The sequence below is a fragment of the Rattus norvegicus genome, chromosome 4, assembly GCF_036323735.1.
Source record: "Rattus norvegicus strain BN/NHsdMcwi chromosome 4, GRCr8, whole genome shotgun sequence".
Lineage (NCBI taxonomy): Eukaryota > Metazoa > Chordata > Mammalia > Rodentia > Muridae > Rattus > Rattus norvegicus.
Window position 1 is genome coordinate 81,375,507 of NC_086022.1, and position 11,638 is coordinate 81,387,144.

Below are 11,638 nucleotides of genomic sequence, written 5' to 3' on the forward strand. Positions count from 1 at the left end.
TTGAAGAATTCTCAAAATTCAGGAGTGATGTAAGAAATATATAGGATATTATATAGAACATGTTTTAGAGGCTTATGTAGAAATCGCACACTGTAGAAACAAAATGCTCACAACTGGCAAGCATAATTATTTTCTCCCGTCAATAGTGCCAAGCTTAATAATAAAGTGAAAAGTGTGTTGCAGGTGGTGTTAGTTAACTCGTGCAATCACTACACGAGCAGAGCAGCGCTGTACTCTGAGCTGAAATCCCTCACACACAGCTGCGTCTTTCCTGGAGGGTGACTTCATTCTTTCCATGGGTGATGCTTTCACTGAGAGTTTGAGGTCTGGATTTGCCAGTCTGACTGCACCCGCTCAGACAGACCCTCTTAGAACTGTACCTGGGCTTTGCCTGCAGCTCCAAGATGCCACCTCTAATCCGCAGTCCTGCCATGAATTTGTTTTTTGTCATAAATGAAGCATGGGGCTGTGCTTTAATTTTCCCCACTGCCCTCTGTCAAGTAATAACCATAAATATTGTCCTGAATCATTAAGTCACAACCTGAAACCTGATCCTGCCCAGCTCCCAATCAGACGGCCATCTGGAGGATGAAAGGAATCTATCTGGGTTTTGGAATGATCCAGACTCTAATTTGTAGCAACAGTCTTAACAGGCTGTTTCAGAGACATTAACCAGCAACTTGTCTCAGATTCTCAAGGAAAGCACACTGTCCACAGTTGGCGACATTCACTTCAGGCAGAACTGTGAACTGGAGCGTTGAAAAACTACCAGGCTTTCTGACTTTCAATCAAATGCCACATTCTTCCATGGACACTGGATTTCTACCCAAGGGCAAGGAGAGATGCATGCCAGTGCACGCACAGTATATCTCTGAATATTTTCCATGTCACGAGGAAGGCAAACATTTCAAGAGAGGAAAACAAACGGCACCATCTACAGGCAAACAACAACGCTAGGTATATAATTTTTCCCACCACCCGGAGGTTACTTTCCCAAAGAAAATAAATCCTGTTCTTTTCGGCTATAGAATAAATTTGTAAACACAAAAACGGAGTCAGTATCTAAAGTCTAGACATGTCACTAAAACTCAAGTGCATGCCTGATTAAGAGGACCACTAGCTAACAAATTACATTAGATAGCCAAACATCTGGATGGACAGCCGGGCAAAGCAGCGGAGCCGGGAGATGCCTTTCCGTGTCCACTTGACCTTGTGTGACAGGAAAGCCCGCCAGAGAAACTCAGAGTGTATGATTGCCTTTCTCCTCGAGTTATATAAACTGTCCTGAATATCCTAATGTAGTCTACACTGTGCTGTATTTAACTTTTGAGCATGTAAACACTTGATAATGAAGTTAAGCTACTAATGTACAAGGAACTAAGGCAGCGGAGTGACCCAGTCAGTTATGAAGACCACTCCAGTGGACACAGTATTAATTTACATTCTTCTGGGAAGAACATTTCATACCAATATTCAGAAGCTCTCTTCTTTTTGCCTCAAAACATGGCCCAGCACCTCTCACTCACAGCAGCTAAAAGATGTGTCATCGGCATGAAAAAAAAATCGAGAAAACAAAGATTAAAAGAATTTGAAATGCACTCCCTGATTTGATCGGATCCAATTTGAACAAATCTATGTTTTTCTAAAAGGTTCCATAATGCGATAAAATCGCAGAGATCCGAACGTGGGCTGAGTGCTCAATCACATTAGGGAATCCCTTGCAGATGTGATGATAGTGCACTCATTTTAAGCTTCTCTTTCAGGGACAACTGCTTAAATATTTATGAGAGAAATGACACGGTGCCTGAGATTTGCTTTCAAACAGCAGACAAATAGACAGAGGTAAATATGGAAGAAACAACGGATGACATCGTGAGAGAAGACAGATGAAAGATTACCAAAATAATCGTTAATTATTGGAAAAGCGTGGTGGGTGTGATTTATTACTCATTCTTTTAATTTTATCATTGCTTGAATTTTTATATGAAATGATGGTTTTAAAATGAATTCAAAATGGGGGAGGATATTCTCAGACAGAGGAGGTGCTTTTCCTTCTTCCTCCAGCTCCAGGTAGTATATTTGGAGGCGGTCTGGTTGTCACTGTCGCATGGTTGAATGGTACTCGCGTGGACAGAGGTCAGGAAGCTACAAACCACCCTGCCATTCTTAGCACAGACCCATGCAAGCATTCTCCAGACCCCAGAACCAGCCGTGCTGAGAGTGAGACGCCTGGCTTGGCCAGGAAGGGGACCGACTTACTGCAAACCCATTTAGGCTGGGGTCAGTGCAACCCACGCCAAGAGCCTTGTGGGAAAGTGGATGGCAGCTCCGTCTCCCCTCAGCATGGGAGAACCTGGGCGTCTCCAGCTTAGTCCCAACAGTGATGACTTGTGGTACTTGAGTACATGGCCCAAGGGGGTTACCGGGAGGGCAGGAAAGGCTGCCAACTCCTTGTCAGGATTCCCAAGTAAGCTCCGGAGAAGGGGCAGTTTGGGTGGTCCAGAATTGGTGCTTTCCCAAAACAAGCGGAGACGCCGGCATGCCCCACTGACTCCCACTGCGGCCCTAATGTCTGGCACCGGAGGCCACGTTGGCTCAGAGAGCTCATTAGTGAGCTCAAAGAGGAAGGGCAGAGGAGGGTAAGTCCAGATGAGAGGGATAGGACGAACTGGAAACCACTCGATCTGTTAGTCGGAGGGTCTCAGCTAACACAATCCTGGCAGTGGTGAAGGGCCTGGGGCAAGGGCTGGGTTCAGGCCTTTCCCTGCCTGGCTGGATACCCGCAGCAAATCAGTAACTCCTTGGGGTCTAATTTCAGCGTGCAGAGCAAGGGCTTGCTTCATTCAGACTGGGGTTCAAATCTACCTCTGGCACTAACTGGCCATATGACCCTGAGTTAGTCATCCATCGAGCCATGTTGTCTCGATCAAGAAAACCATTTTTAAACGAGGATGGAGAAAGGAACATCAGCAAGGGCAAGCACAGGAGAACATTCTTTGTTTAAGAATTAAACAAGCATCCCTGCAGGGATTCCTGGGTCCAGAGGCCCACGAGGTAAGGATTTGACAGTTGTGAATTTTATTGTCATCTCTATCTTCTTGTGCACAACCCACAAGCCACAGGACACACTCTATCCCGGCACAGTTAGTTGTCATCACCACCTCCCGAGGTCATCTGTAATCAACCAAGCCCCTTAGAAACAATGACCAGTACTCTAAGAGAGGCATGCCACCCCTCTTCCCTCATCTCCATACCTGAGCTCAAGGGTAGAATGCCCACTGGATTACTTACTAAGTTAAGGTATCCACTAGGGAAAGCCAACTGTTTCATGGGAGCAGTTATTCGAGTGTCTAAATCTGCTTTCAGAGAAGTGTCACTGGCAGCTGGTTTCCTGACTTATAGTGGAGAAGAACCCCATTCATGTAAGGGCTTGGACCATCGGGCCCCTTGGGACAGGGCCATAGCTTTTCTGTTGATAGTTTCTCTTTCTACCCTCCCCTCCATTCTACTGCCAGCCACTGTCTTGAATAGAGGCCTTGGATACATATTTCCAGGGTCAGGGATTTCTTAAACACTTTAACAAATCACTCAGACATCCCGGGTAGCCAGTCTGGATTAAATGTGCCACCCCTTTCTGACCTAAGCCCTGGGAAGCTCCAGGAGGGGCGTCTGGAGCAGCTCACAGCCTTGACTGTTTTCCTAGACTTCTTCAGACCTTTCCAATCTGGAAACTAGATTGACGCTCTCAGGAGACGAGCAATCTAGTGGGTTATTGACTCTTCCTGTTTCCAGAAGAACGACAGCTCCACCATGGTGACAGATGACACATCTGAGTTTTGTCCTAGGGCAGTTGCAGCCCCCACAGAAGCAGGAAGGGAACGGAAATCTGCAGGGCACTGCCTCGATGGTCTAAAAATGTCTCCTTTCTTGTCCCGTTAGAAGTTTAGCTTAGTTTGTGGTCAAAGGTCAGGTTGATGTTAAAGTGCTCGCTCCCAGGTCACCCCAGCTAGGAAGGGGACCCTCTGGGCCTGCTTTGATTTAGCCATCGCTGTCTCCTGTCATCAGCCATCTCCTGTGCTGCCCTTTGGAGAGTCTGCTCTTTGTGCTTTGCTTCTCCGGATGTGAAGTTCTGTAGTTACTGGTCTGCGATGGATTACTGCCTGTCCTGCCTTTCCTTCAGTCAGTCAGTCTGCCAAAACTACCTGTGCAGCCATCTTTCCACTCCTTGACCTGGCCCTGTGGCTATAAGGGGTCTAACTACTCCATGTATTCTGAGAATGGACTTCAGAGAACTTTCCTGGGCTTTTTCTTATTCTCTCCACACAGGCAGAAACCGAGAGAGAGATAGGTTTGTCTCCCAGTACCCCCAAGCTGCCTGGTGAAATTGTAGATAGAGGTAGCCTTGTCTTCATCTGCATCGCTGATCTGAGGGATAGAGTTTGAGCTATGGCCCACTCAGGCTGAAGGAGCTCCCTACAAACATCATCAACTCCCTGAGGCCTTGGGAGGCACCAAGGCTTGTCTAGCAGCTGGAAAGGAACTCAAGTGGCTTTTCTTTAGCTCTAATGTGCCTGTGACCATAGTACCCGAAGACTGTGCTCCCAAAATCCATCTGTCACCTCCTTTCTGGACTGCTAATGGTATTCCCAAATCCTGCAGCATAGCAGACTCAGCTGTTCCCAGACAGCAGGCACGGTGTGCTGGGTCAAAGCTGGTCTCCGGAGCCACCCTGCATGGATCTGAACTATGCTTCTGTGGCTTACTGGTTGACTTCAGCCAAGTTATTCAGCCTCAAAATGTTTGCATCTCCTCGTCCATAAAGTAGAAGTAACAGTAGGAGGTATCCCATTGGATTATCTAGAAATGAAATGACCTCTCACATCTGGGAAGTGCTTGTACCAACACCCAACATACAGTAAATGTTTATAAACCACACAGATGCCCAGGTATCCACAGGGGTGGGGGTTCCCATGGTGTACAGTGGTAATTTCTAGATGGGTGTTTTAAGCTCACTAGACAGAAGCGTTGGAAGGTTTACTTGAATATACTGTCAAGAACAACTGACATTCACAGGACTAGGCTCCCTTTGTGTCTCCAACTGCATGGAAAGAAGCAACCAGAACTCTTCACACAGCAATTTTTCTTGGAAGCTGGATACCACACTCAATAAAATACCTGCAAGTGTTCGTTCTTTTCGTTACATATGCTAACGTGGTCAATGTTAGTATAGCCGAGACAAAGCAGAGAAGAATGAGCCCTTCTCGGAGAACACCAAAAACATCCAGAGCTACTCAGGTAGTCCTAAGTGGGTTTGGTGACTACAGTAAGTCGTTATAGTAATGCAGCTAAGCTCCCTACAGTGGGCAGGACAACTTCCCCAAGCCCCACCCAAGACTCGTGTGCCCAGAATGTCAGTAATATTCAGTGTACATTATTCATGTAGTTAGCGTAGCTAAAAGGCACCACATCCCAGGTTCTAGGGCTAGTCACCCTTAGGACTCGCTCCTCACTACACATGAGTACACAAAGAAGACATTACAAACTTTAGTACCCTGAACATACGGGGCATGAAATGCAAAGTCCTTCATGGCCACCCCTGCTTCTCCAAATGCAACTTGAATTCCCACACAGTAGTTTCTTGCATGGGTCAAAAAAATAATAATAATCCCCCTCAGTCAAGCCTCCTCATCCTTCCTTGTGTGGTTTGCTTGTTGAGTGCTCTTCATGCCTCTTCTGGAGACTGCATCCTCAGCAGCTGCCCTTGGGATGCTCAGCTTCCACAAGTTGCTGCCCACACTCCTCATGATGCATTGGTAGCTTATGCTTTCTCATGTGAGGCTCCCGTCAAATTGTCAGCTCCTCAGAATCAGACACAATGACTTAATCTACTTACCAGTGTCTAGGGCACAGCCTCTGACACAGTAACTGATTAATAAATGTTAAGGGGTTGAATAACTATTGGGCCTTTCATCAGGGCATAGTTGCTGAGTTTACTGAGTGCCTAAATTGATAAGGATATCACTTGGTATACTTGGCTCCTGCTTTCTTCCCTCCGTGGTTGATTTAGCTAGTACCTCCTATGCGCCCATCACTGTTCTGACTTCTAAGAATCCAGAGCTACATAAGGTGTTGTCTCTTCCTTGTTGAAGAGTCTTCACCTAGCTGAAGCCACATGTCCACTAATCAATTCACTTCCTTTCTCTTCACCTTAATTCTATCATACCAGTCCCTTTCCCTCAAATCCAAACTACACTCTGCTCATCACACATTGCTTTCCTCTCCCCTCCCCCATCCTCTCTGGTGGAAGAGCCAACTGAGGGCAGCACGGTCAGGATACACTTCAACATTTATCTTCTTCTCCTTTCCACCACTGGAGTACACTAAAACAGCACTCGCTGTAACTCCTTGCTCTCCCTGTGTCTACTCCTGACCTTTAAAATTCATTGTCTCCATAGTTGCCTGAAAGAACCATTGGCCATGGAGGCATAGCATTCTACTTCTGGTCTTCTATGCCATAGATGGCCTGGAACCCACTGTGTAGCCAGGCTAGCCTCAGACCCACGGCAATCCTCCTGCTTTTGCCTCCCGTACTATACCACTATCCAAACAAATCGATGTCTCTTAAAGAAACAAGCCTTGCCCTGGAAGCAAGCCCCTTCTCTGACACATTACAATTTTCACGAGCATCAGTGTCCCCTGGGCCTCAAGAAAACACAACCCAGCTCGCACGAAGTTAGTGCTGTTTGTGGTGAGCATGGTGAGACCTTTACCCCGTGTGGGTACTTTGAAGGTTCCAGAAACAAATGACTCACAAACTCTGGGTGTTTGTGATAGCTGAGAAACACTGCTGTCAAAATAGGGGCAACCATGAAGAGAGGAAGAGCGAACCTTCCTCCGTAGCACCTGTCTCTGAGGGAGCGTCATGGGTCTACAGTCCTTTCCTGAGTCCCTCTGGCACAGGCAGACGCTAAGGACTCTTCAAGACAGACGACTTAGGTTCCAGTCCCTGTTGTTCCCCCTCCAGTTGAGTGAGTTTGTGAATGTCACAGGCTCATCAAGTGCTCAAATGTGGAACAGGGGTCCCGTTCTGACAGCTGTGATCTATTTAAGTAGTAAGAGGTGAGGGGGGCAAAACAGCGTGAGGAGCACTCAACGGGATGCTATGTCTTTCACCATGGCATCACCCAAAACTAACTGGACCCATGTGACCTCTGCTATGAAACCATCAACAAGGCTCCCCGATGACAGAGCTGTTTCTACATGTAATCCATAGTCAACAGACCATGGGGCGATCTCCATCCCACCTAAGAGATTGCAATTCCTTAGTGTCTTGGCTGACTAAAGAATTCATGAAGACCTCCTGCCCTCAGTGTCTTGCATCACACTGTACACTCTGAATAGAAACAAACCCTGTCCTTCCCAGCCAGGACAAGGGATACGTGGGGCAGCTCGTGTACTTCCTTGCATTTCCCAATCCAGAGCATGGGCTGCAGGCGGCTCCTGGGAGGAGGCCTCAAAGAGTAGAAAGCTCCTGAGAAGAGAAGCCAGGGAACATATTTTAAACAGGGTGGGAAATTCCTGTGAGCTGCCTCGGCAACAGCGAAGGTTCATGGGAATGTAATTTTATATGAGCCGATTCTGGAGAGTTCCCCACCCCAGATAAGCTGGGAACAGAACTCATGAGAACTGGGGATAGGAATTCAGCCCTCAGGCCCCGCACGACTTTCCTGTAGTGCCCTGCTTTCATTCTTCTCCCAGATAGCAGTAAAACATAGCATGAACCACAGCTACTCTGGCCCAGGCTGGACAAAACAAACTCTCTCATGGTTCCGTGGTAGACGCTCAACGCTGTCAGTGTGAAAATATCTGGAATAGCACAATTCAGAAATAAGTCGTGTTATTTCCCACTGACCTCTGTTATTGAGTTGATAAAAGTTCTCCATTTTAAAAAGAAAAGTACATGTCGGTCTCCTGAAAATAAGGTTCAGAGTGTTTTAGAAATAAGTTAAGGATATTCCTCGATTGCACACAACCGCCATCCAAAGAAAGAGAAAAGAATTAGTCTATCACTTGGACAGACTGTGGTTGTGGGTCTCAGTGGATCTTTCTTGTTCTTCTCTTGCAATAATGAAGGCATTAAATTACCAGGTCAGAGGCCCCAATTCTCAAAGAAATAATATCAGTTTATTATTTCTAATCTTATTAAGTTAGAAAATAGTCCTGAGATGTAATGTCATCCCAGAATGGCTGAAGTATCGATTATATGAGGCTGTTCTCATGGATAATTCAAGGGGCCTGATTTCATTTAATTTCAGTAATTTTTAAAGCATTCCAACAAATTTCCTATAAAGCAAATAATCCTAAATTATTCCCATAAATAATGTAGATGAGTGGTCAGATTTACTTTGTATTTACCGGTTACACATTTGGTATTATGAGTTTAAAAGGGAGAGATTATTTCCAATCCTGTTTTCCTAGTCCCTAGTGCCTTCCTCGAGGCAAATAGGCCTTTAAAAATATATACTGCAATTCAAAAAAATTAAATGTAGACATTATCAAAATAGGACTTGTGACAGTCCATTGATGTTGTCATTTTCTTATAATTGTATTGCAGTTGGAGCTGAAGTGACTTGACATGATCCAAGGAAATCACAGAGCAGGCAATGTGGACTGGCTGCAGCCAGAATGAGAGAATTAACCCCCGTGGAACATGTTTCTCCTGCAAAGTAGCAAAGCCATATCAGGGGCAGTGTACGGACAAAGGCTGTGTCTGCTCAGCCACAGCCACACTCCCCCATTCCCCCACACACATTTAAGACAAGTGGCCTTAGCCTCTTGTGCCCAGAGTCCAACACTGCAGTTAATGAATACCTACTAGGTCCGACACCGATGCTCAGGGTATGAAATTGACCAAACTATATTTCCTTTCATATATCGAGATATTTCAACTTGGTCTATGCCTCCACAACGAGAGGCTCCAGAGAGTGACGTGCAGCTGGCCAGGGACTTCCTCTCCATGAGCAGAGGGAACCAGGTGTAAACTGTCAGTGTCCTTTGTGTACACTATGTCATGGTGCCTTTGTCCCTCTCCCCTTTCATTGAGAGTAATTGTTTCTTCACTCACCAAGAAATTTTCCCAGACACTACTATAGGCAAAAGGAATACAGCAAGCAGAGAGACTGTTTTAAGGTCTAGTAGGGGCTACAGGCTGGCGGTTGAAGAGGCTGGTGTGAGATACATTTGCAAGGGTAAATATCAAAGACTGTGAAAGGCTTTTTGGGAGATGTGAGGTCGAAGGTCGGTCTCCAAATGTGATATTCATAAAGAAGGGAGATGGGCACGGAGAGTGGCAGTCCTGACAGAGAAAAACACCATGTCCAAGAGCCAAGAGGTGAGAGAGAGAAAGACAGGATGGGAAATCTCTACGTGATGTTGTAGGCATTTATGTAGTAGAAACATAGTTGACAAAAAAAAAAAAAAGCACTTGCATAATGTGCTACAGTGTTGGATGGTCCATTGGATTAGGGTCTGTTCCAGCCACTGGGGTTCCTGCTCCTATGCCCTTTAGGTCACAGAACTGAGCAGTCTCTCCACACCCTCTCACTCACGTCTCCCAAAGGATTTTCATTAAACTCTGCCCATCTCTACTCCCGAGATGCTGTCGTGAGCCATAGGCAAAGCACCTTCATGCAATTAATGAGCCTGGAGTTACGGATCCAAACCTGAGACTCACACCCTCAAGAATGTTTCCTCTCAGGATATTTATTAGTTCAGAAGACATGTGTGGGCAGAGCATGTTATTTAGTGACCTGTTATGCCTGAATAATGATCACAATAAATCAGCCCTCATTATTATGTGCGGGAGAGCTGGACGGCCCAACCGGCTAGGTAATGAGGTCTAATTTAATGCCCTTGTATTATTCCACACATGTTTTCTGAGAATTAAAGGGTAGGGTGGAGGGGTGGTCTCATGGATCCAGATGCCCTGGGATGTTCTGCACTTATGAGGGTGGGAGGGGCGGGCAAGTGGCACAAGCATATGTTAGGAGTTGGAGAAAGAGCATGGTCAGCAGAGCTCAGCCTCTCTCAGTGGGTTATAGTGACACCCGGTTCATCATAGCAACTTAAACAGGAAATGCTGATAGAGCTAATTATAACCAACAGCAGCGTCCTGGGAGCTATTTCTTGGAAGTAAAGGGTAAATTACGTAGTCAGGAAGTGCCAGCAGTGGCAAAGGAATCAGAATCTTAGTGTTAAGGGTGTGACTGTTCCGGACCTTCCAACAGGAGCAGGGCTTCACAGGACTATAAATGAGTCTGTAAAAAGGGGTCTAAGCCAGGAGAGATGACTCAGTTCATTCCTCTCTGAACATGGCCAGATCTCATGTCTTGCTATGAAGAGCCTTTTGCCATAGCTACCCATTATGGTGGCTTTTAAGTCTTTCTACATAGCCAGTCACATCGATTACCTAGCATCGTTAGATCGAGCCTGTCTCATCTGGAAGTCAATGGAGAGAACAGTTTTAACCATATGACGGACAGAGATTTGCTCTTAAAGAGTTCGGAGACTGAAACCACTTATCTTCTGCCTATCACATCATGAATCATGAATCTTTGCTTGCTGTCTGTTTCCTGTGGTAGTATTCATAAAACGTGAATAGTTTGAGGCCCAAAGTGTAAGTGTCCTTCTCTAGATCCCTACAGAGCCACCATCCACAAAGCTGTGAGTAGTCTCTGGCAGTTATAAAATGTAGTACCTGCCTGTGGCACCAGTGGCCAAGAAGGCCACAACGCTCCCCACTCTAACCTGTAGCTCTCTCACACTTGTCAGCTTCCAGTCCCCTCCCACCTGTCAGTCAGTGTGGTTAGTCAAGCGGGATGGATATACTTCCACATGCCAGGCAATCATGAGGAGCAACGGGCTCCCAACAAAACATAATGTTGAGCACAAATCCTTCCGTCTGTCCCGTATCTGCCAAATAACAACCGCATCACACATCTTCTCTGAACAGCAGGGTAAGCATTTGTTCCTCCACAGCCCAGAGACAGTGACTTCTTTGTATTACCTTTGGGCTTGAGTGGGATTCATGAGACGTGTTGTGTCCTGAGACCTCTTGGTTCATAGCCAAGCATGAACCTTTTATTAAAGCCTTGAGGCAGAATGTGCATCCCAAAGACAAGCACTGGGAGGCACCTCGTTGTATTTTAAAATACTCTGGACGCCAGAGGAAAAACCTATGAACCTTTAAAGGAAATCCTTTGGGATGCTGACTGTGCATTTTGGTGGAATGAGCAGTTGCTCAGTACTTGTTGTGTTGTGAACCACCCTTTCAGAAGCAGGGGAGCGTGCTGTCTACTGGGCTGTCAAAGCTAGTAGAATCTGATAATCTCTTGATTAGAAGCCAACATACTGATACGACGTGAGATATAACACGGTCAAAGAAGGCAGACCTACACAGAGTTCAAAGTGACCCCAGTAAGTGAAAACTGACAGTAGTCTACGTTAGCCTTGTAAACCATCAGGAATGGTGTCTATTAAAGATGGCTATAAGTAGGGTTACGGTAAACTCAGCCCATCTAGGCTTTCTCTAGCATTGAAATAGTTACCTATGTCCTCTTGAGCTTTCGCCGTGTGGTTA

General features: G+C 46.0%; 1 long non-coding RNA gene across 1 annotated transcript in view; it reads left to right on the forward strand.

Moving 5' to 3' along the window:
• LOC102546824 (uncharacterized) overlaps nt 1-9,975 on the forward strand; it is a 59,377-nt gene extending 49,402 nt beyond the window's left edge. The window contains exon 3 of the long non-coding RNA XR_005503564.2: nt 1,764-9,975. This is a non-coding gene — a long non-coding RNA (uncharacterized LOC102546824). The remainder of the gene's footprint in view (nt 1-1,763) is intronic.
• Nucleotides 9,976-11,638: the final 1,663 nt, after the last annotated feature.